Source organism: Aedes albopictus, chromosome 2 (genome assembly GCF_035046485.1).
Source record: "Aedes albopictus strain Foshan chromosome 2, AalbF5, whole genome shotgun sequence".
NCBI lineage: Eukaryota > Metazoa > Arthropoda > Insecta > Diptera > Culicidae > Aedes > Aedes albopictus.
Window position 1 is genome coordinate 465,229,166 of NC_085137.1, and position 22,228 is coordinate 465,251,393.

Here is a 22,228-nt window from a genome sequence, read left to right on the forward strand (position 1 = left end):
TATCTAGCTACCCGGGGGATCTAACAGAATTACCTGAGGCCAATATGCCAAAAACAACTTCTAAAGACCATTTCCTATCTGGTATCAGAAAATGATGAAGTTGGATACCCATATTGCTAAACTCGGACGAAAAATAATATTTGACCATACTCAGACCGGTATCCTGAGGGCTCTGGAGAATAATCCAAGTATGGGAAGTCTAATTTGATTCTGAAAGTATCATTCTGGGCTAAACTGTGAAAATTCGTTGAAATATAACTGGAATTTGAGCATTTAGTCCCAAAGGGAACTCCGGATAGGCGGACAATCCAAAAATGACAAACAAGATTCCTAAAACTAGGCATCAATACGATTCAAATGGTTCTAAGATGAAAGAAATCGGTTGAAAATTGACGAAAAGGCAGCCATTTGAATATTTTGTTTTCTGCTGGGCGGATACAGTTGCAAACGTGTAGTAAAAGCATTCTTTTAGAATATTTTTTTACGTAAAATTGATCAAACATGATTTTTTTGACATTTTTCATGAAGTGGCCCACTGTGCCTTTTGTTTACATTTTACAGTCCAGGTGCCTTCGGGAGAAATGTCAAAAACAGCAGTATGAACGTCTTTGCAGAAGAATTTTTTTTTCTAGGACACTTCTATGAAAACATAGAACTGATCTAGATCAGTTTCAACTTATCTAGATCAAGTATTAGATAACCAGATTATAGTAAAAACTGTTACAAGACATTTCTCTGAAGATACGAAACCTCTAGGATGGTTATCCAGAGCACTAGCGTTCTGCCCAGTGTGGGATGCAAACAGTTTTCAAAATGGCCGACATCTTGTTCCGCGTGGGACCACCGGATCGGTCCTCCCGGTGGCCAATGTGCGCAAAACATCTTCTAGTGACCGTTTTCTAACTGGTATTAGAAAATGTTGAAGTTTGATACCCATATTGCTCAACTTGATCGTAAAATAATATTTGACCGCTCTTGGGCCGGTTCCCTGAGGGTCCCTGGAGTAGATTCCAAGCAGGGACCCAGCCTAGAACTGGTTACATCGCCTAATTTGCTTCTGAAAATATCACTGTGGTCTGGATTATGAAAATTTGTTAAAATGAAACTGGATTTTCAGCAGTTACTCTAAGAAATTGAGTGGCAAAAGGAAGTTGGGGCCATTTTTACCGGATGTGACCCAGTGACTCACCGGAATAACTCCGGATAGCCGGACAATTCAAAAATGACCAATAGGTTTCCTAAAACTAGGCATCAAAACAATGCAATGGTCAAAAAATGAAAGAAATCGGTTGAAAATTGACGAAATGGCAGCCATTTGAATTTTTTTCTTTCTGTTGGGCGGATACGGGTTAACTCGCAACATGCACATACTTGTGTTGATCGGCTGCCACCCGATCACACGTTGTCGCTCGCATCTTACCCTATAAATCCTGTTCCCAGTTCATTGGTGGTGCCACAGCTTTGGAAGAAGGTAGCCGCTCGATGCCCGCTATTCCACATTTTCTGTCCAGTCCAACAAAGTTCCCGTAATGCCATGATGTCGAAGTTGCGGGGATGTGGTTCTTCCTAGATTATCCTGTCACATCCTGCGAAACCTAGTGACTTGCAATTCCATGTTCGAAGTTTCCAATCGTAGTCCTTATTTCGTCGCGTGGGTCTTTGCCGATTGTATCGAGTCGTAATTTCTCCTATGTTATTCGCAATGGGGATTTTTACGGGTGGCTTATTGAGCCTACGCCAACACTCCTGTTTCGCCGAAGGGCCATCGTACCAGTTCTGTTTAACGTCCCAACGAACACTAGGACGACCACACTGATGGGGCTACCACTTTGGATCTAGCTGGGCGTGGTGCAGCGTTTCTTACTCAGCCGCTGGACGCCAGAACAGACATTGTTTGAGCCGCACCTCCTTGGTGAACAGACGCTCGGGGTCGTACCTCCTCAATCTAGCTGAAGTCAGAAGGACAACAGTGCCCAGGCTGCACTATCAGCTAAGCACACAACTCTTAGCTGGCGGTCTTTGTCATCGCTTGACCCGTGGAAGCATGAGGTAGGAACTTGTGAGGACCAGAGCTATGTTGGACGCTCTCCTTATCGACTCACCGTTTTGCAGCCCATTTGCTCACTAATGCATGTATTTACTCACACATTCACGCACGGAGAAGTTCTCTCACTAATTCACTAACTCACTTGCTCATCCACTTCAGTGCTGGCTAAACTGGCACTGAATACGGAAATTTAGGCAACCTATACGCTCATACGGTGAGCTTCGACAATCTCTGCCAGAAAGCCAACATGAATCCCTGGAGTGGTGTTCCATATGGTACCCAAGCAGCACCTGCAACATCATCCAAAATGTGGCTTTCTATGTTTTGGTCTAAAAGAGTTGCAATAAAAGCACACGCAACTTCAATCTTGTCAGTTGAGTTGCATATAAACTCCGAATATCGTTAAGTTGCAGCTTTGTTTCATAGGAATTACAAAAAAAACATCATATTTGACATCGATTTATGGAGGTGGAGCTAACATATTCTTCGCAAGTGACAATACAGTCAGCTTGCATTAAATGTGCTATATAGCATATGTAACACACATGAAACATCTTACTGTGGTTTGTTTGTTCAGATTAGGTTCCAAATGTGTTACGGAAAACTTGCGCGTCTTTTCATTTTGACAGCTTTCTAACTTGTGACAAAGAAGATATAATGGAGTAACGCGTAACTTCAGTAGCTTTTATGGTGCGTTTAGCAGCAAATCTCTCACAGAGTTTCTGGTGTAGTATGTTAGGTGAGTGGTTAATACTCCTGGTGTCCATGGTTCGAGTATGGACATTTTTTTGTTCTTTTTTTATCAATCCCACTAGCTCAAGTTGCATAACGATTTAGAATTTGCGCTTTTTGCGTTTCAAAGGAGACGCAATTATGTTCTGTTGTCCTTAATACAAACAGTGAATATTTAAATTCCACTGATGTTGCTGGTACTGGCTTTGAAACAAGTCGTGTTGCTTGGGTAGTCATGACCAAGACGAAAAGCTCATCGGCACCTTCAGAGCACTCCACCGAGATGCTGGCCAAAGCCATAGGGACAAACGACGAACTCATCACAATAGCAATGTCGTTCAAGATGAACAGTTCACCGGGAACAGATGGTATTCCGATCGTAGTCAATGAAGTGATTATCATGGAAGGTCTACCCAAGTAACAATGAATGCTGAACAGTGAAGGTATCAGCAGATTATTGGCGGGTTAATGGTGTCAGTGGCTGAACACAATGATAGCTGTATATTGGTCTGAAGAATGGCTTGTTCAACCTCATGAATCAGCAATACATAGATGGCTGAATATCAAGTTGAATAGAATATTATTCATCTGTGTAACCAGCTTTTAACCTTAGTAAGGTCTTGGGGTCTTTTTTGACCTTTTCCGAATTTCAATTCGCTATAGCTTTTGTTTCGAAAGGCCTAGAAATCTGAAATTTTCAGACAATTATTTTTTTGTGGAAAACTATCATTTCCATTCATCCAAAACATTGGACGACCCCTAGGGGAGCTCCCATAAAAAAGTTACAAATAAGACCCTGGGGTCATTTTTGACCCCAAACTTTGAACGGCTCTCAAAAATCAGTGGCTGGGCCGATTTTGATTTTCTTTGGCCCAAATGAAAGCCACACATGTCTAGTTTTCAAAACCCCCGGAGAGTTCCGGGTTTGGTCGCTGTGGCCACCGGGAACCTGCTTCAACTGAAAAATGCCGCTTTAGAGACCCTAACTTTGGCAAGCTATAACTTTGCAACCGAACAAGTAATCAGGACCGTTCAAGAATCGTTGGAAAGGTATTCACGTGGACTTTGATTAAAGACATTAATATTGACTAATTCTTAAGAACCGGTTCCGGAAATCCAGAACATCCGGAAAGTAATGTTTTTCACGATAATGTGCTTGAAAGCACATTCATATTATTTACAGGATAGAAGTTTTTGCATCAAACTATTTTAGGCCATAATACAATCTGTCGAGAACTATTTCTGTATGTTTCTGGTTATGTCCCGTCCTTCTGGAACCGGTTCCAGGGATCCCACAAGATGGCCAACGAGTTGACTGTAACGAAATTGAACGGTTTTCCGCGCCAAACACATCTGCGTTGGTTAACTCATGATGAAATCTCAATAATTTTACATGCTCCATATTGTTGTGATATGTAAAAATATTGTTGGACATTGTGGTCTTATGTGGCCACCGGAGTGGCCACCGGAGTGACCACCGGAGCAACCCGTATTGAGGGACTTCCATGTTTTTGCAACAAAGATAGGCATTCGACGGCTCTAACTTCATGATTTTTCATGGCCATGTGGCTTCTGGCATTAAATAGAAGAATTGACCATTCTGGTCTGTTTTGGCCACCGGTGGTCACTTCACCGGAGAAATCCGTATTGAGGGAGTATCATGTTTTTGCAACAAATATAGGCATTCGACGGTTCTAACTTCATGATTTTTCATGGCCATGTGAGTTCTGGCATTGAAAAGAAGAATTGACCATTCTGGTCTGTTTTGGCCACCGGAGTGACCACCGGAGAAACCCGTATTGAGGCAGTTTCATGTTTTTGCAACAAAGGTAGGCATTCGACGGCTCTAACTTCATGATTTTTCATGGCCATGTGGCTTCTGGCATTGAAAATAAGAATTGGCCACAATAGTCTGTTTTGGCCGCCGGAGTGACCACCGGAGAAACCCGTATTGAGGGACTTCCATGTTTTTGCAACAAAGATAGGCATTCGACGGCTCTAACTTCATGTTTTTTTTTCATGGCCATGTGGCTTCTGGCATTAAAAAGAAGAATTGACCATTCTGGTCTGTTTTGGCTACCGTAGTGACCACCGGAGAAATCCGTATTGAGGGAGTTTCATGTTTTTGCAACAAAGATAGGCATTCGAAGGCTCTAACTTCATGATTTTCCATGGACATGTTGCTTCTGGTATTAAAAAGAACAATTGAATATTCTGGTTCGCTTTGGCCACCGGAGTGACGCCTGGTGAAATCCGTATTGAGGGAGTTTCATGTTTTAGCAACAAATATAGACATTCGACGGTTCTAACTTCATGATTTTTCATGGCCATGTGGCTTCTGGCATTAAAAAGAAGAATTGACCATTCTGGTCCGTTTTGGCCACCGGAGTGACCACCGGAAAAAATCGCATTGAGGGACTTCCATGTTTTTTGCAACAAAGATGGGCATTCGACTTCTATAACTTCATGATTGTGTACTATTTTGACTGTTTTGAAAGAAAATCAAAATCGGCCCAGCCACTGATTTTTGAGAGGCGTTCAAAGTTTGGGGTCAAAAATGACCCAGGGTCTTATTTGTAACTTTTTTTTAGGGACTAAGGAAGGTTAAACAGGCACCAACATGCAGACTTATTCATCTGTTGTTCAACCTCTAATAAAATAATTTTTGACAGCTGACCTAAACAATGTTTTTGTAGAATAATTATCGCTTCTTCAGTCTTAATCCAGGCGTAGTTAAACTATGTTCTTGATTATTCAGACACAATAAGTAATGCTCTCATTATCAAGAATATGTATACATTTGTGTGTGGTGCGGGTGCTAAGTGAGTGACTATACATCAGGAGGTCCAAGTTCAAATCCCAGTTTCCTCAGTGTATTTTTTTATTTTTAACCAAAATAAATAAATTTTATTGACTGATTAAGTGCGTATTAAATTAAAAAACAGCCTTTCAATGAACTTCAAATCAGTTAAAGTTTAAAAAAAAAATATCAAAACTAGATGTTTAGTGTCTGAACAAAGGATAGTGCCTCTTGTGCTCAGCTTTTGTTCAAATAAAATCTGCTTAAAAATAGTTGGAAAACGTTTGAACAGCATCGAATTGTTACCTGGGTATATAAACCGGATCCAAGTAGCAACTTCCAGAACGCTCTACAACACCGAGGGAGGAGAGATCAGCCATAAAACACCACAGGGTTCATTTCTGGGCCACTATAGACGAGTGCACCGATGAACTGAATTCATCGCGGTCCGAGAATTTTGACACTACAGCGGGGTCGTTCCCAATCAGAATTGTTCAATTCTGATTGGAAATCTTTCACTTCTGATTGGATGCGACCCCGCTCTAGTGTCAAAATTCTCGGACCGCGATGAATTCAGTTCATCGGTGCACTCGTCTATGGAACGTGGCGTATGACGGCGGATTGAGTTCCATACTACCACAAGGTGTAAAGATCGTTGGCTATGTTTAACCCCAAAAATATGCATCCGCCCCCTACATATCATGTCTGAACGAGAAGCTGAGAAAAATCCTGCAAAAACACAACGTGATCCTGGCTTCCCGACCGCAAAACAAAATAAAAAAGTTAGTGTTCAGTAAGATGAAGGATCCGATACCACCAGGCAAACAGACGAATGTGGTGTACTCCATACCGTGTGGAGCCGAAGACGGGAAGGTGTACATCGGGCAAACTAAACGAATGCTGGAGGTACGAATTGCGGAACACAAGAACGACAGTAAAAAGAGAGTTCCCAAATCTGGCCTAGCAGTACACACGATCGAGGAAGGGCATGTGTTCGATTTCGATAGCACAACGATTTTGGAACGAATCGAACACCCAGATACCAGGATGATCGCGGAGGTGTTCCATATTAAAAAGCTAGGCGAACAGCAGACGGTAAATCTCCAGCGAGAGTGCGGGAATTTCAGCACGACGTACAATGGACTATTGGCCCGACTACGGGGAGAAACCCGAGCTCGAACGAGAGAGAGAACGAATGACGTCGAAAACGAACCGAACAGAATGGGTTTCGAATAGGGTGTAAGATTTATTGGGAGGTCTGGGAAAATCTGATTTAGTTTATCTGTGACAGACCGAGCTGATGGTCACATTCAGCATGTTGAACAGTATGACCCATAAATAAATGCGACATTCCATTTTTTTGCGGTATTTGATGATTTTTAATGAAATAATCCTAATGAATCAAACTTTTTTGGATTAGGATACAATAAGGAGGTCATTGTCATACAGGATCTCTAAATTTTTTGTCAAAATATTCATTGGTTACGTATATGGGATACCTTATGATTGTTAACAATTTCTAAATAAAATCAAGTTTTCCTCTAATTTTCAGAGCAAAATGAACTAAGACAAAAACTTTTAAACACATGGAAACCATGAAGAAATATGTACTCTTTAATACGCCCATGTTTGTAAAATATTTTAAAAATAATTTCGAATGTTTAGGAAACAAAAACTTAAAAAGGTGCTACATATTAAAAACCGTATTTAAGATAAATTAATAAAAAACTTAACACTGTTTGAAAATTTTTCAAAACAATTTTTATACCTTTATGATAGGTACAAATACTAAGTACTTAAAAACAATTTCATGCATAAAACATAATATTTTCTAAAAATTATCATTTGTCAAATAATTCAATTTTCAGAAATTGTCTCCTAATTTATAAGTTAATATTTTTTTCGTTCTTGTCCGACGAACCAACGAACTCCTAAAGACCTTATCCAGCCATAAAAGTACTATCTTGAAAATAAAATTTGATTGAATGTGATTGGAAGCAATTGAAAGAAAATTATTTCCTTAAAAAACGGCCTCTGGCGCGTGGACGATTTCGACATCCACATGTTCAACGTTATATTTCCAAAGGTATGTGCATGAAACCAGTCTATGTTCCTTTGCCATTATCAGATAAGTGGCTCTACTATACTATCCAATAGATACATGCAAGGTAAATCAGTTCGAAGTAGGGGAACGATGACGCCCATATAGCCGAGGCGGTAAACGCACGGGTATTCAGCATGACCATGCTGAGGGTGACGGGTTCGATTCCCGGTCGGTCCAGGATCTTTTCGTAAAGGAAATTTCCTTGACTTCCTTGGGCATAGAGTATCTTCGTGCCTGCCACACGATATACACATGCAAAATGGTCATTGGCAGAGGAAGCTCTCAGTTAATAACTGTGGAAGTGCTCATAGAACACTAAGCTGAGAAGCAGGCTTTGTCCCAGTGAGGACGTTACGCCAAGAAGAGAGAGAGAGGGAACGATGACTTCGAAAACTGTCGCATTTTTTTATGGGTCATACTGTAAGTGTATTGTATAAACGTTTTGTATGTGTTAACTTAATTAAGAAAATTGTAATGTCTCAATAAATGTTTTAGGCGTCTGAAGAGGGCTGAAGAGTAGTAAGCCGAAATGCGTAACGCGAATTATGCTGCTTTTTCTTATGTCACCGAAAAGAGCCAACCCACATAAATTAGTAAAATTCCACGGTGATCAATCCCGATCAGTATGTTTAACCGTATTAAGCTTGCTAACACGCTAGTTGTCAACCGAAACGTAGAGACGCGGTATGTGTGCTAGCGGGTATGATGCCGTATGCGTGATCCAAAGTTGGCAGGTTTATTAAATTACTACTTTAGGGAATCCTCCAGAAATCTTTACAGGGATTGTTCCGAAAACTCTTCTACAGATATTTTTTATGAATTCTTGCAATGATTGCTTCAGAAAATGTTTCAGATAATCATTCAGAATTTGTAAATTCCTCGGAAAATTCTGTCAATAATTCTCCCGGCGATATATTCTTACAAGTTATGTTATATCTTTTGAAATTCCTTCCAATATCCTTCCAAAGAACTTCATTCATTCAGTCAAGGAATTCCCTTAGAAGTTCCCGTAGAGATGCGAATCACTCAAATATTTCCCTAGAAAATCTTTAATATTTATTTGATATTTATTTCAAGAAGCCAGAATTCCCTCGAAAAATCAAGGAATCCCTCAAAGGTTGTTTCAGAAATACCCCCTGAATTTCTTTCATTCTTCCAGCAATTCCTTAAGAAACTGAGAAAATCTTCAAAAGCTTTCTTCGGAAAATCTTCCAGGAGCTCCATTTAATTTTTTATAGACATTCCTCCTTAAAATTCTCCAAGAGATTTCTTTAGAAACTCCTCCAGGAAAGGTTTTAACTTCATAAATTCCTTGAGAAACATCCCCATCGTTTTTTTCGGAAAATCCATCAGGGATTACCTTGCAAATCTGCCAGGAATTCAGATTTTTTTTATAATGATTCTTCAAGAAAAACCTTCAAGGAAACCTTCAGATATTCCTCTAAGAAAAATTATCAATTTTCTCTAAAAATCTTCTGGGAATTCTCTCTAGAGGTGACTCCAGAAATTTTTCCAAAGATTTCGTCGAAAATTTTTCGAGGGAATGTTTCTGAAAATATTCATTGAATTCTTTTAGTAAATTCTCCAGGGATTCCTTCACAAATTCTTCGAAACTTCCTTTATTAGAAAAAAAAACTTACTCGGAATTTTTTACCATGTATTTATTCAGATATTCGTCCGCATTTTTTTCAGAAATTTCTCCAGAGTTTCTGTTAAACCTTCCAGATATTCCAAAAAAAAACCCAGATTAATCCACCTAGTGGTGATAGCGCCTTTCTCGTTGAATATGTACTCTAAGGTATTTCCGTCGCCATAAGCCGAAGTGTTCCTGAATCCTGAAAATACTCTAGAATGGAACAAATATCATTTTCTTCTTTTGTCACAGTGCTCGTTCGTCAATGAGGGGGTGAAGTTGATAAATAATAAATGTATTTGATGAAAAAAATACTCAAACAATTAAGCAAAACCGCTTAATTCATCGGGTTTGGTAAGAAATTTCCTGGAGGACTCTTCACCTTAAAATTTAATTTTTTTTGGTTTATTCATTTGTGCCCTTCCTCAAAATATTGAATTCTGACCCAAAATTTCCAAGGGGGAACCTTATCAAAGCCATAATCGAATTTGGAAACTTATTGATGGCTCATATTCCTATGTTATGTATTATGTTAAACGTATAAGCAGAGCTGAATAATATTATACCTCTCAGTTAACTGCTTGACCACCTTCACTAGCACTGGATGCCGAACATTATCAAGACATTTCAGCATTTTTTTTCTGCACAGTTTAGCCTTTACTTTATTATCATTGGTTATACTGCCGTTCTACGCATGATTATTAGCGTGGGACACAAAAAGACATTTTACTCCTGTACTTTTTTTGAGTTCCATTTTGGCCCCATATCAACTGTGCAAAATTTTAACTCGATCGGAGAAACTATATTTTAGCGCCAGCCGGTTTAATTTTTCATACGATTTACTATGGGGAAAATCACTTTTTCAAAGAAAAATCGCCACAGGTTGCCCCTTAACCCCTAAAAATATATCGATGAATGATTTCTGTTGGAATTTTACGAGGAACAAACCCTCTGAAAACCGCAAAGCCATCTAAGGCATGTGGAAAAAGTTATTGACTGAATACCGAATGGCATGCCAACGCTGTTTAATATGTAAGGAATAACAATAAATAATAAAATCTCGTCATTTTATCGATCGGGTAAAGCTTAATAACTTTTTCCACGAATGTCGCATCGCTTTGCAGTCTTCGGAGGTCTGATTCCTCGTGAATTTATCTACATAAATCATTCAACGACTTATTTTTAGAGATCAATGGGTGACCTCAAGCGATTTTTCTTTGAAGAAGTAAATTCTCCCCATAGTAAATCGTATGAAAAACTAAGAATGGCGGGCGCTAAAATATAGTTTCTTCGATCGATCTGAAATTTTGCACTGTTGATATGGGACCAAAATGGAACACAAAAAGTATACAGGAGTTGGAGTTTTTCCATTTTTTATATTTTCCCATATAAACCGTGTACCAGGCTAATGATTATCCCATGTTATATGGGATTCCCATATAACATGGGACAATTGGGCGTGGAACGGCAGTATAAGATTCATGTAAAATTTGACAAAAAAAAGTGCAAGCAAGTAAAATTTCCCATATTAAAACCCATTTAAATTTCAACCGTATTACAGAGCGCGATGGCTCAACCAGTTGCATCAAAATTGTGCGCAGTAATTTAAGTCGCAAAAGCGGATTTTTTTGATTTCTTAACAACTTAACCTATTTTTCAGCTCTTTCGTCCACTAGGCACTACGTGAGCGATTCCAATTGGCGGCTGCACTTACACTTGTACAGTGCCTAAATGTATTCTATTATATTCTTATTCAACTATATCGAACTGGTTTGCCTTTGAGCTGCTTTCACTTTTCTTCCCTGTCCTTGGTAGAATGATGAGCACGATGATGAAATGATGTATGGCTGTTGTTCATTTTCCAGTCCGATTGGGGGTCGTCCATTATGGGTTGCCGTTCGCCGATATCCAATTATCTGGGTTCGTTTGAGCTATGAGAGCTCAGAAGAGGGTCAAGTGCCAGCCGCTCTCGGGGGGAAGAGCAACTGACGAAGTGCCGGGGCTGGGATCGAACCCATGACCATCCGCTTATGAAGCGAACATGTAGCCACTGCGCCACGGGCCCCGGTAATCAAAAGGGGATTGATGCTATAAAAATAAAATTTTCCCATACAACTTTGATCCATCCAACTGTATAATTACGCCTCAGGAAAATGGTGGGATTTGACAAGATCGCTTAAATTTTTATCAAGATTTTGTTCGTTTACGCATATGTATCGCTTGCATCGATTTTGTTTTATTGTAATTTCAGCGATGCATCTAATCCTGATTCTGCAACACTGCCGGTAATCTTAGGTGTGGTCAGAGCTTGGGTCAAAGACTGTTTTACTGGTGCCCGTTTATCTGGTTATCGAACTTCCGGCGGGACACCTGGAACCGGTTCCGGAACACAACCGGTTCAGAAATGGACTGAAACTATTTGACTGCTTACCGTTCATCTGGTTATCGAAAAAGCCGCTATTTGATGTGTCGCATGCAAAGGTTTGGTTGACTTTTTTAGTTGACAACTTCCGGCGGGAAACCTGGAACCGGTTCCGGTACACAACCGGTTCAGATATGGTCTGAAACTATTTTCCTGCTTATCGTTCATCTTGTTACCGAAAAAGCCGCTGTTTGATGTGTCGCATGCATGGGTTTGGTTCGCTTTTTCAGTTAGCGACTTCCGGCGGGATACCTGGAATCGGTTCTAAAACGCTACTGGTTCAAATATAGCCTGAAACTACTTTCCTGCTTACCGTTCATCAGGTTATCGCAAAAGCCACAGTTCGATGTATCGCATGCCTGGGTTTGGTTCTTTTTTTATATGGCTCCTTCCAGCGGGACACCTGGAACCGGTTCCGGAACACAACCGGTTCAGATATGGTCTGAAACTATTTTACTGCTTACCGTTCATCTGCTTATCAATACAGCCGCTATTTGGTGTGTCGCATGCCTGGGTATGCTTCACTTTTTTAATTGGCCACTTCCGGCGGGACACCTGGAACCGGTTCCGGAACACAACCGGTTCAGATATGGGCTGAAACTGACAATGTGTTAGATGTTCATCTAATCCCATCCGAAGGGGGTTTGGATTGTGAAAAGAAGATAACCATGTGCGATTGTGGAATCGAGTTCAGTTCTAGGCCTGCTGGCGACGGAGATAGTCGAGTGACTCCGTAGCTTGAAGAAATAGAAGCGCCCGTCTAGCGAATTGGGAGTCGTGAGTTCGAGTCTCACCGGAGTACGTGGATTTCTTTTCATAATTTCAAATCTCAATTTGTTCATCGAGCACGTGTTCTGTTGTGCACATGGATGTCAAAGCATTTTCAACAGTGTAATTTCCCACATGGCTTGGTCAGCCAAAGCAAAATCAAGAAATTGACAACTATTTTACTGCTTACCTTTAATTTGGTTATCGAAATAGCCGCTCTTTGATGTGTCGCATGCATGGGTTTGGTTCACTTTTTTAATTGGCCAATTCCGGCGGGACACCCGGAACCGGTTCCGGAATACAACCGGTTCAGATATGGTTTGAAACTATTCTCCTGCTTACCGTTCATCATGTTATCGAAAAAGCCGCTCTTTGATGTGTCGCATGCATGGGTATGCTTCACTTTTTTAGTTGGCCACTTCCGGCGGGACACCTGGAACCGGTTCTGGAACACTACGGGTTCAAATATAGTCTGAAACTACTTTCCTGCTCACCATTCAGCTGGTTATCGAAAATGCCGCTATTTGACGTGTCGCATGCATGGGTTATGTTCACTTTTATATTTGACCACTTCCGGCGGGACACCCGGAACCGGTTCCGGAACACTACCGGTTCAGATATAGTCTGAGACTATTTTTCTACTTCCCGTTCATCAGATAATAGAAAATGCAGTGGTTTGATGGGTCGCATGCATGGGTTTGTTGCATTTACATATCTGGCCCCTTCCTGGGATACCGGTCCGGAACACCTAAATGGCCATAACTCCGGAACGGATGGACCGATCTGAACCATTTTCAATAGGAAACAATGGGGCAATATACCGCGTCGAATGAACCATCGGTCGTTGAAATCGGTTCATATTTACTATCTAAAAAAGAGGTGACCTTTTTGTACACATACACACACACACACACACATACATACACACACACACACATACATACACACAGACATCATCTCAACTCGTCGAGCTGAGTCGATTGGTATATAACACTTGACCACTCCGGGGGCTCTATCAAATTTTCGTTTTTGGAGTGAACATATAGCCTTTCGGTACACCTTGGTGTACGAGAAAGGCAAAAAAATCTTTAAGGATCCTTTTAGAGATAAAAAAAACTATCAATTTCATCAGAAATTCTTCCAAGAAATACTTTGAGAAATCCTTAGCAAAAGTCTAGGGATTCTTTCGGTAATTCTCCAGCATTTTTTCCATGAACTTATTTCAAAAATCTTTCATTGGCTCCTTCTGAAACTACTTCATGGATGACTTTAGAAAATCTTGAAGAAAGTTCTGCAAGAAGTCCCCTAAAATAACGTCAATGAATTCCATCCGAAAATCCTCCATTACGTATTCAAAACTTTCTTCGGGTGTTATGGAAAATATTATAAGAATTTCTGCAGAAGTCCCTCCGACGATCTCTTCAGATAACCATAATTTTATAACTTCTTCAGAAATTTCTCCAAAGATTACGGTAGAAAATTATTCAAAGAATTCTTCCATAAAATCGCCTTGGGATTCCTTAAGATAATCCTACAGTGATTCCTCCAAAGTGTTCTAAACCTTCCAGGGACTACTTACTTTACTTTCAGTCCTGGGCACCGACGATGGGGACTCCAGGGACTGCTTCAGAAAAAATCCCCAGGGATTCTTTCAGAAGAAATTCTTGAACTTCTTTCATAAAATCTTCCAAGGACTCGTTGTAAAAATCCTCCAGCACTTCTTTCGGATATTTTCCAGAGATTTCAGGGAAGTTTTATTCAGATTTTTTACAACAAGTCTTTAGAAAATCTTCCACAAATACCTTCAGATATTCTTCTGGAGAAAATCTTCTGGGGTTTTCTTTAGAAAATTCACCAGTAATTTCTTCAGAAATTCATCCTGGGATTCGTTCGGACACTTACTTGACAAATCCTAGATATTTTACAATATCTCATTTACATAAACCTTCCTTTGACCTTTCAACAATCTAATCAGCCATCATTATTCTAAAGCACGACACTTCACATCAATATGGTGGGTCTCTTTCTGAACGATATAAATCATTCAATTGACTTTATTTTTTGTACATGATGAGATACGTACAGCATCTTTTCCAGTCCAATTCGAATCGATTTTATGACAGAATTAAAGCGAAATGTGCCCAAATGGACCCATACCCTATTCATACTCTCGGAAATCAATTTGCCCGTAAGTTCCTGGACAACGCTGATGAAGATGATGATGATGACTAACACTTCAGCAACAACTGTGAAGATAAAACTGAAGCATTTCAAACAGAGTCAACCAGACAGCCTGAACGCCCATTTTTCCTTCTCCAAGCTTTTTTTTTCTTCTTGTGACTAGATATTTGGTAGACTGGTTTATGATTTCTTAAATTTTCCACCCACTTTGAATTACAGGACTGGTTTAGGAAGTTTTCAACGTTGTTATTTCCAAACATTTTGAAACGATTTAATTCTCGTTACTTTTCCTTGGTAATCTAAGCCGGACTGGTTCAAATTTGGATAGTATGAAAAGATGTTAACAGCATTTGTCTTGAATTTCACGCCAGTCTCCTAACTAGCACCTCGTCCACATCTCAATTTTGATGTCCAAGCTCGGCCAGCTTAATCTCGAAAGCATCGGCTGACTATCCTCAAACCACTTCATTTCGCTTTCCGTCTGTCCTCTACTCGTCACACAGCTCTCAAAGATGGACTTTTTTGTAGCACTCTGAAATCGGAGGAAATGACTCGGCTATCCTCATCAAAGAATCATGCTGTTCATTCTTCTAACATCCGCTTTGAGGAGAATGTTCCATCTGACACATTTACACTCGTTTCACTACTGGATTCACCGGGCAGTAGGTCTTCCAACCGGAAGCAGCAGTCATTTTCGGTCGTTTTATTACCACCCGTTTCGTTTTCTTCATTTTACATCACAACGACGACGACGATGACGACGACGACGACTGTGCAAACGATGATGGAGTCAAATAAAACTGAGAGTTTAGAAGCAAGTTGATGCGTACTTAGTTTGCGAAGACACGGTTCAATTCAGTTTCCCTTTTAAAGACAAAATTCCCATAAAACCTGTCCTGGAGCCTCCCTCTTCGATTGATGCCCGTCCGTCGACATCTTCCTCTACAATCATCGAATCGTAAAATGCAACTTATCTCCGGCAAAGCAAAATCACTTGAAACGAAAACAGATTTTCCAATTTCCAACAGTTGAACTGATTCATGGCGTTCTGTGTGCCTTGTGCTTACCCCTTTCGCTCCCCCCAGAACCATCCACAGATTTTACTACTTTCTTCCAATATACGTAAAGCGCTCCAATCAGCGGCAAACAATGGGGCCGTTGCAGAAAAGCGGCATAAAATCCTTTCTCGGATCTTCACCTTGCTTTTGCCGATTTTGTTTTTTTTTGTTCGTTTTGGGAACGTCTTCTCCTAAGCCGCATTTGTCTTTGCCAAGTGGAGCCTTCCGAACTCTCCGATTCGGGTGGGCCTGAATCAGCTCATCGAACGCCGGGGCGAAATTTTCCAATATCGAGCCCGAAATTGATTTGCGCCCCCTTCTGGCTTCAAGTTGCTTTCCCCAGACCATGTGTCCTTCTTCGCGCCCCGTTATTTTGGAATCTATTTCCCCGGGCGTAGGGCAATTTAGGCAGTGCGCTCATAGATTCTTATGGATCTTCTTGAGGCGGTTGGGCATGGGCGTGTGAAGGAAGTTTTTAGGGAGGCAGTGTAGTGTGGGAGTTAAATCTTCTTCAGCGATTTTTTTTTTATGAGAATATCTTCGAAAATGTCCTTTTCGAATCTCTTAACCTTTTGAGACGCGCGTCATCAAGTAGCTGAAACGTATACGACGAGCGAGGTCTTTTTTAGTAGTGTTGTACTATTTACAACGGCGCGCGTCCTGAAGGGTTAGAAAAGTCCTCCTCAAATTTCTCCAGGGACCCTTTTAATTTTCTTCTCCTGCAATTCTTCTCTTATTTTTTCGAGAATCCATCAAGGAATTCCTCTAGGAATGTGTAATTCCTCCATGGCCATTTTTATTAACGTCACTTTATACTATAAAGTTCATTCGTGACGGAGCAGCTGGTTCCTCAAGGATTTGTTTAGATTTTTACCTTAAATTTCTTCAGGGATTTCCCAAGAAAATTTTGAAAAATAATCCAAGACATATTTAGGAAATTTCACCCCGTACTCCTCTAATACTTTCTTCATGAATTTCTGAAGAGATCCCTTCAAAGATTTTTAAGCACTTATTCACAGAATCTTATCTTTAATGGTATTCAGAATTCTTTTAGAATTTTTTCAAAAAAAAAAAGCTTGGTTTGTTTTGGAAATAAATACTTAGTGGAAGCCTCCTCAGACGTTTGAAAAGATAACCTACCTAAATTGTGTCTAGGGATGCCTCCAGAAATCTCTTTATGAAATGAACAACAAATTTCTCCAAAGATACGTCTTTATTTTACAGAAATTTCACTTTGAATTTCCCGAGGGTTTTCTAAAAATGTTTTCCAAGAATTACTAAAATTAAAATTCCCAAGTTTTTCTGCAGTTATTTCTGAAAAAAAATCTAGAATTCAAATCGTAAGGGATTTCTTTGAAGCTTCTCAATACATTACACCAGAAATTCTTTCAACTATTGAATTGTGAATTTCTCTAAGAATTGTTACAGAGACATATTTCCGGAAATTTCCGCAAAATTCTTCTAAAGCTTCTTTTAGATTTTTTCTGAAGAAATTTCACGAAGGGTTTCTTCTGGAATTTCTTTATTTATTTTATCAAACATTCCTCAGAAATGCACATAAGACCTCTTCATACCAATCCTCCAGAAATAATTTTTGAAAAATTGAAGTAATTTCAATTTTTTAGGTTTTTTTTCAACAATTTTTAGATATTTTTAAAAAACTTTCAAGGGATTCGTCAAGAAATTCCTCCAGGGTTTCCTCTAAAACTCACATCAGGATTTCTTCAAACAATTCTTTCATGGACTCTTCTAGGAGATTTTCTAGGTATTTATGTGGTAATTCTATCAGGGATTTTTCCAATAATATTTCAAGGACTTATTGCAGAAGTTTCTCAAGAAATTGCTCTTGACATTTCTTTTTTTTTTATTTTTAATTCTCCCAGGAATTCATCTCAAAAGTTTTCCAGAACTTCTGTCAGACTCAGTTTTCCAGAGGTTCCTTGAAGATTTTTCCTGAAATGTTTCCAGGGATTTCTCTAGACTTTTTTCAGAGATTCATCCAGGAGTTTTACTAGCAATTTCTCTCGAGATTTCATAAGCAAATTTTCAAGATGTGTTTCTCCATACTCCAAGAATTTTTCAAGGAATTTTTCTACGCTTTTCTGCAGGGATTTCTGAAACAAATATTTTAAAAATTCCTTAAGGAAATCGATTTCCCTAAAACTTTTCCAAAATATAGCATTAGGAGTTCCTCCAAGAACTTTAGCAATTTCTAGCTTCAGAAATACCTGCAGAGCCATATTTCCAGAAATTTCAGGTAGAACTCCTCTGAGGATTCCTTTAGGATTTTTTTTTTCAAAAATGTTGCTATCATTTCATCAAAAAATTCTCAGAAATTTGATCTGGGACCTCTTCTAGTCATTCTTATAGAAATCAACATTGAAAAATAGAAGAAATTTCATTTTTAGAGGAATTTCTCCAATACTTTCCAGAGATTTGTTTAGATATTCTTCAAGGGATTTTTTTCAAGAATTCAAGAATTTCCCCAGTGATTTCTCCAAAACTCAATCCAGGATTTCTTCAAGGAACTCAAGGATTTCTTCAAGGAACATGGATTCTTCTAGGTGATTTTCTAAGGATTTAAGTAGTAATTGTACCAGAAATTTCTTTATTGTTATTTACAGAATTTTCTCAATTAATTGGGATTTCTTCATTTTTTAAGAAATGTTCATTATTTTTTTTCAGTAATTTTATTAGAAATTCTCCCAGAAATTACTCACAAAATGTTCCAGAACTTCTGTCAGGCCCGGTTCCTCAGAAGTTTTCAAGGATTTCTCCTGAGATGTTTCTTGAATTTGTTTCAGGGATTCATTTAGGCATTTTTAGTAATTTAGCCTGAGATTCCACCAGCATTGTTTCCGGGCGTGTTTCACCATTCTCCAATACACGAACTGCTTGGAATTTTTCAATGCTTTTCAATAGCGGTTTTTGATACAAATATTTTAAAAATTCCTTTTGGGAATCCTTCTGAACATATTCAAAATACCAGGAATTCCTGTAAGAATTTTAGAACGAATTTCCCTAGGAATACCTACAGAGACAAATTACTAAAATTTTTCAATAAGAACTCCTCTAAAAATCCTTTTTTTTTAGAAAAATTGCTTAGTATTTTTTCTAGAATTTCTTCGCAAATTACATCCATGATTCTTCAGAAAAGTGATCAAAGACCTCTTTTATCAATATCTCCAGAAATCATTATTGAAAACTTGAAATAATTATATTTTTTTAAAGGAATTTCTACAATAATTCTCAGATTTTTCCTTGAAATTTCTTGAAAGGATACGTCCAGGAATCCTTTCAAGGATACTTCAAAAACTCAATCCAGGACTACCTTAAAGATTTCTTACAATCATTCTTCTGGGAGATTTTCTGAGGGTTTATGTAGGATAGGAAACCTACAGAGATTTGAACGGGCTTGGTGGTCTAGTGGCTACCGCTTCTGATTCGTATGCAGAAGGTCATGGGTTCAATCCCAGGCCCGTCCCTTTAATCTTACTTTGTATCTTTCTATCCACTTTCTCTTTCTCTTCTCTACATATACAACTCATGTATATTCATATGTTCATAGCCATCGCTAGAACCAGAAACGAATTGTCGTTTCCCTCCCTTCCAACTTCCACTCACAGCACAGTGTATATAACGCGTACAAGTTATGCAACCAAAGCGTGCTGTGCCGCTTGACCTTATTCACCTTATTCACCACACAATCTATCACCTTACGAACACTATAAATAACCCCTATCCATGGATCGCATCACCGACCCAACGGTGACTCCCAGATCTCCCATCCTTTCCGTCTAGCAAATACCCCAGTCCGTGCTGGTTGTGGGGATGCAGAGGTGATCTCGGTCTTTAGTAGCAACAACCAGCACACTGTAATATTCCTTTCCCTTCCCAACTGACTATAAGGACGTGGCCGGCGCCGTTATTGATCCAAAAATGCATGAGCTGCTTAAATTACACTTTGAGAATAAGTGGAGTGTCCCAGCCCTTATGCATTTGGATCTCAGCGCAATTGATACCAGCTCAGATCAATCACGGAGGAGCAACCATTGACATGTATAGTCAGATTTGATCGTTTTTTTTTTTGATCGATAGGAAACCTACAGAGATTTCTTTTAGAATTTTTCGTGGAGATTCTCTAGAGATTCCTTCGCGTTTTTTAAGAAATTGGGTGTTTTTGTGAGACTTTACTAGGAATTCTCACATAAATACCTTAAAAATTTCTTCTAGAGCTTCTGACAGTCTCAGATCACTAAAGATTTCTAAAGATTTTTTCTAGAAATATTTCCAGGGATTTATCTAGAGAAACTTTTCCAGGGAATCCACCAGCATGTTTTCCTGTTGTGTTTTTCTATTCTCTAAGAATTCTTCAAGGAATTACTCTACCCAGAATTTTTCTACAGGTTTTGGTAGCGATTTCTTAAACAAATATTTCAAAACTTCCTTAAGGGGTTCCTCTAAAATATTACACCAGGATTTTTTAAGAACTGTACTAGTTATCTCTCTAGGAATACCTTCAAAGACAAATACCCAAAAATTTCAATTAGAACTCCTCTAAGGATTCTTTTAAGATTTTTTTTAATAATTGTATTCTAGGTGTTTCTTCTGGAATTTGTTTATTAATTCCATCAAGGATTACTGAGAAATTTGATCCAGGAACTGTTGTGCAGTTACTCGGAGAAATTTTTCTTGGATTTTCAGCATCGATTTCCTGAAAAAAAAATTCTAAAAATCGTCTAAAATAGAACACCATTCCTCTAAAAATTTGACTAGGAATTTCTCTAGGAATTCTTCCAGATACATATTTCCGGAAATATCAGAAAGAACTCCTCTTAGGCTTTTTTAGTATTTTTCTCAGAAATTTTCTTAGGATTTTTTTCTGGAATTTTGGCAATTTTTCCAGGTGTGTTTCTGCATTCTCCAAGATTTTTTCAAGAAATTCCTTCAAACGAACATTTTTTTTTTTCTACGATTTTCTCTGCGATTTTTAATCTAATATTTCAAAATATCCAAAGGGATTCTTCTAAAACTTTTCAATATATAACACCAGGAATTAGGATTAGAGGAACATTAATTTCACAAAATTCCCTAAGGGATTCGTCTAAAACTATTAAAAAATTACATCAGGAATTCCTCTTAAAATTTCATTAGCAATTCCTCTATATGGATACCTCCTAAGAAGACGTCCATAAATTACGTCACGCTTAGAGGCCCCTCCGGGTGTTGGTTTGACGAAAGTGTGACAAGCAATGTATTCAGTATGGGAAATATTCGTACGAAGGGGGGAAGGGGGGTTGAAAATTCTCATTTTTTGCGTGACGTACTAAATGGATGCTCCCTAAGTATATTTTCGGAAATTTCAATTTGAACTTCTGTAATGATTCTAGAAACTTTGCTAGTTTTTTCTTCTGAAATTTCTTTTAACATTTCATCAAAAATTCCTCATACATTTGATTAAAGATCTCTGCTAGCCATTCCTGCATAAATTATTATTGATAACTTGAAGATTTTTTTTTGTTAAATTGCCAGTTCATAAACTCCTTGAGGTCAGGGGGCTCTAGTCAAAGTATTCGCTTCATACAAATTTCGAAAATATTGTCTGGACAAATGTCTACGAGGGGGATGGAAGAAAATGAGTCTACGTAGTTTAGGAACAGCGCCAAAGTAATTTCTCTAAGAATTTCCAGAGATTTCTTAAGAAATTCTTCAAAGGATAGGTCAAGGAATGCTTCCAGGGATTCCTCGAAATCTAAATCTGGAACTTCTTCGAGGAATTCTTACGAGGATTCTTCTAGAAGATGTACAAGGAATTTAAATAGGAATTCTTCTAAAGAACTCTTTGACAATTTTTGTATGAGTTTTCTAGGAATAACTGTGGAGATACTTTTTTTAGGAAATTGGAAAGGAGTTTTTTCTGTGACTAGAGATTCTTACATGCACTTCTCTCAAAAATTCTCTAAAACTTTTGTCAGTCTCAGTTCTCTAGAGGTTAAGGATTTTCCCTAGGATTTCTCTACGCATTTTCTTCGGGATTTATCTAGTGATTCAACAAGTATTTTTTTCCAGATTTGTTTGCTTAAATTTGAAATTGCTGCAAAGCTCTCGTTACCAATTTCTTGAGGACTTTTTTTCTGGGAATTTCTATTGAGCTTCGTCTTCAATGTTTCTCAAAGATATTTTTGGGATTTTTTCCAGGGATTGTTTTGATAACTATTTCATGTTATTTAAAGGACTCATTTTGTGATTACTTTAATATATCCGTCAAGGCATTAGGCTAGAGATTCCTCGAGATACTCTTTTTACGATTTCATTGAAAAAAAAAAAATCAAAAGTTATTTTAATAATTAGGAATTTTCAGTTTTTTTCAGGGAAATTTACAATAACTTCTGACGTTTATTTTAATTTGTCTCTAGGAATTTTGTTTGGAATTTCACAAGGCATTTCTCTAGAAACTCATCCAGAGATTTATTTAGAACTTCA

At 38.6% G+C, this 22,228-nt stretch overlaps 1 protein-coding gene across 1 annotated transcript in view; it reads left to right on the top strand.

Annotated features, from left to right (window-relative positions):
* LOC109418868 (uncharacterized) overlaps positions 1–22,228 on the top strand; it is a 515,512-nt gene that overhangs the window by 260,470 nt on the left and 232,814 nt on the right. The window lies entirely within an intron of this gene.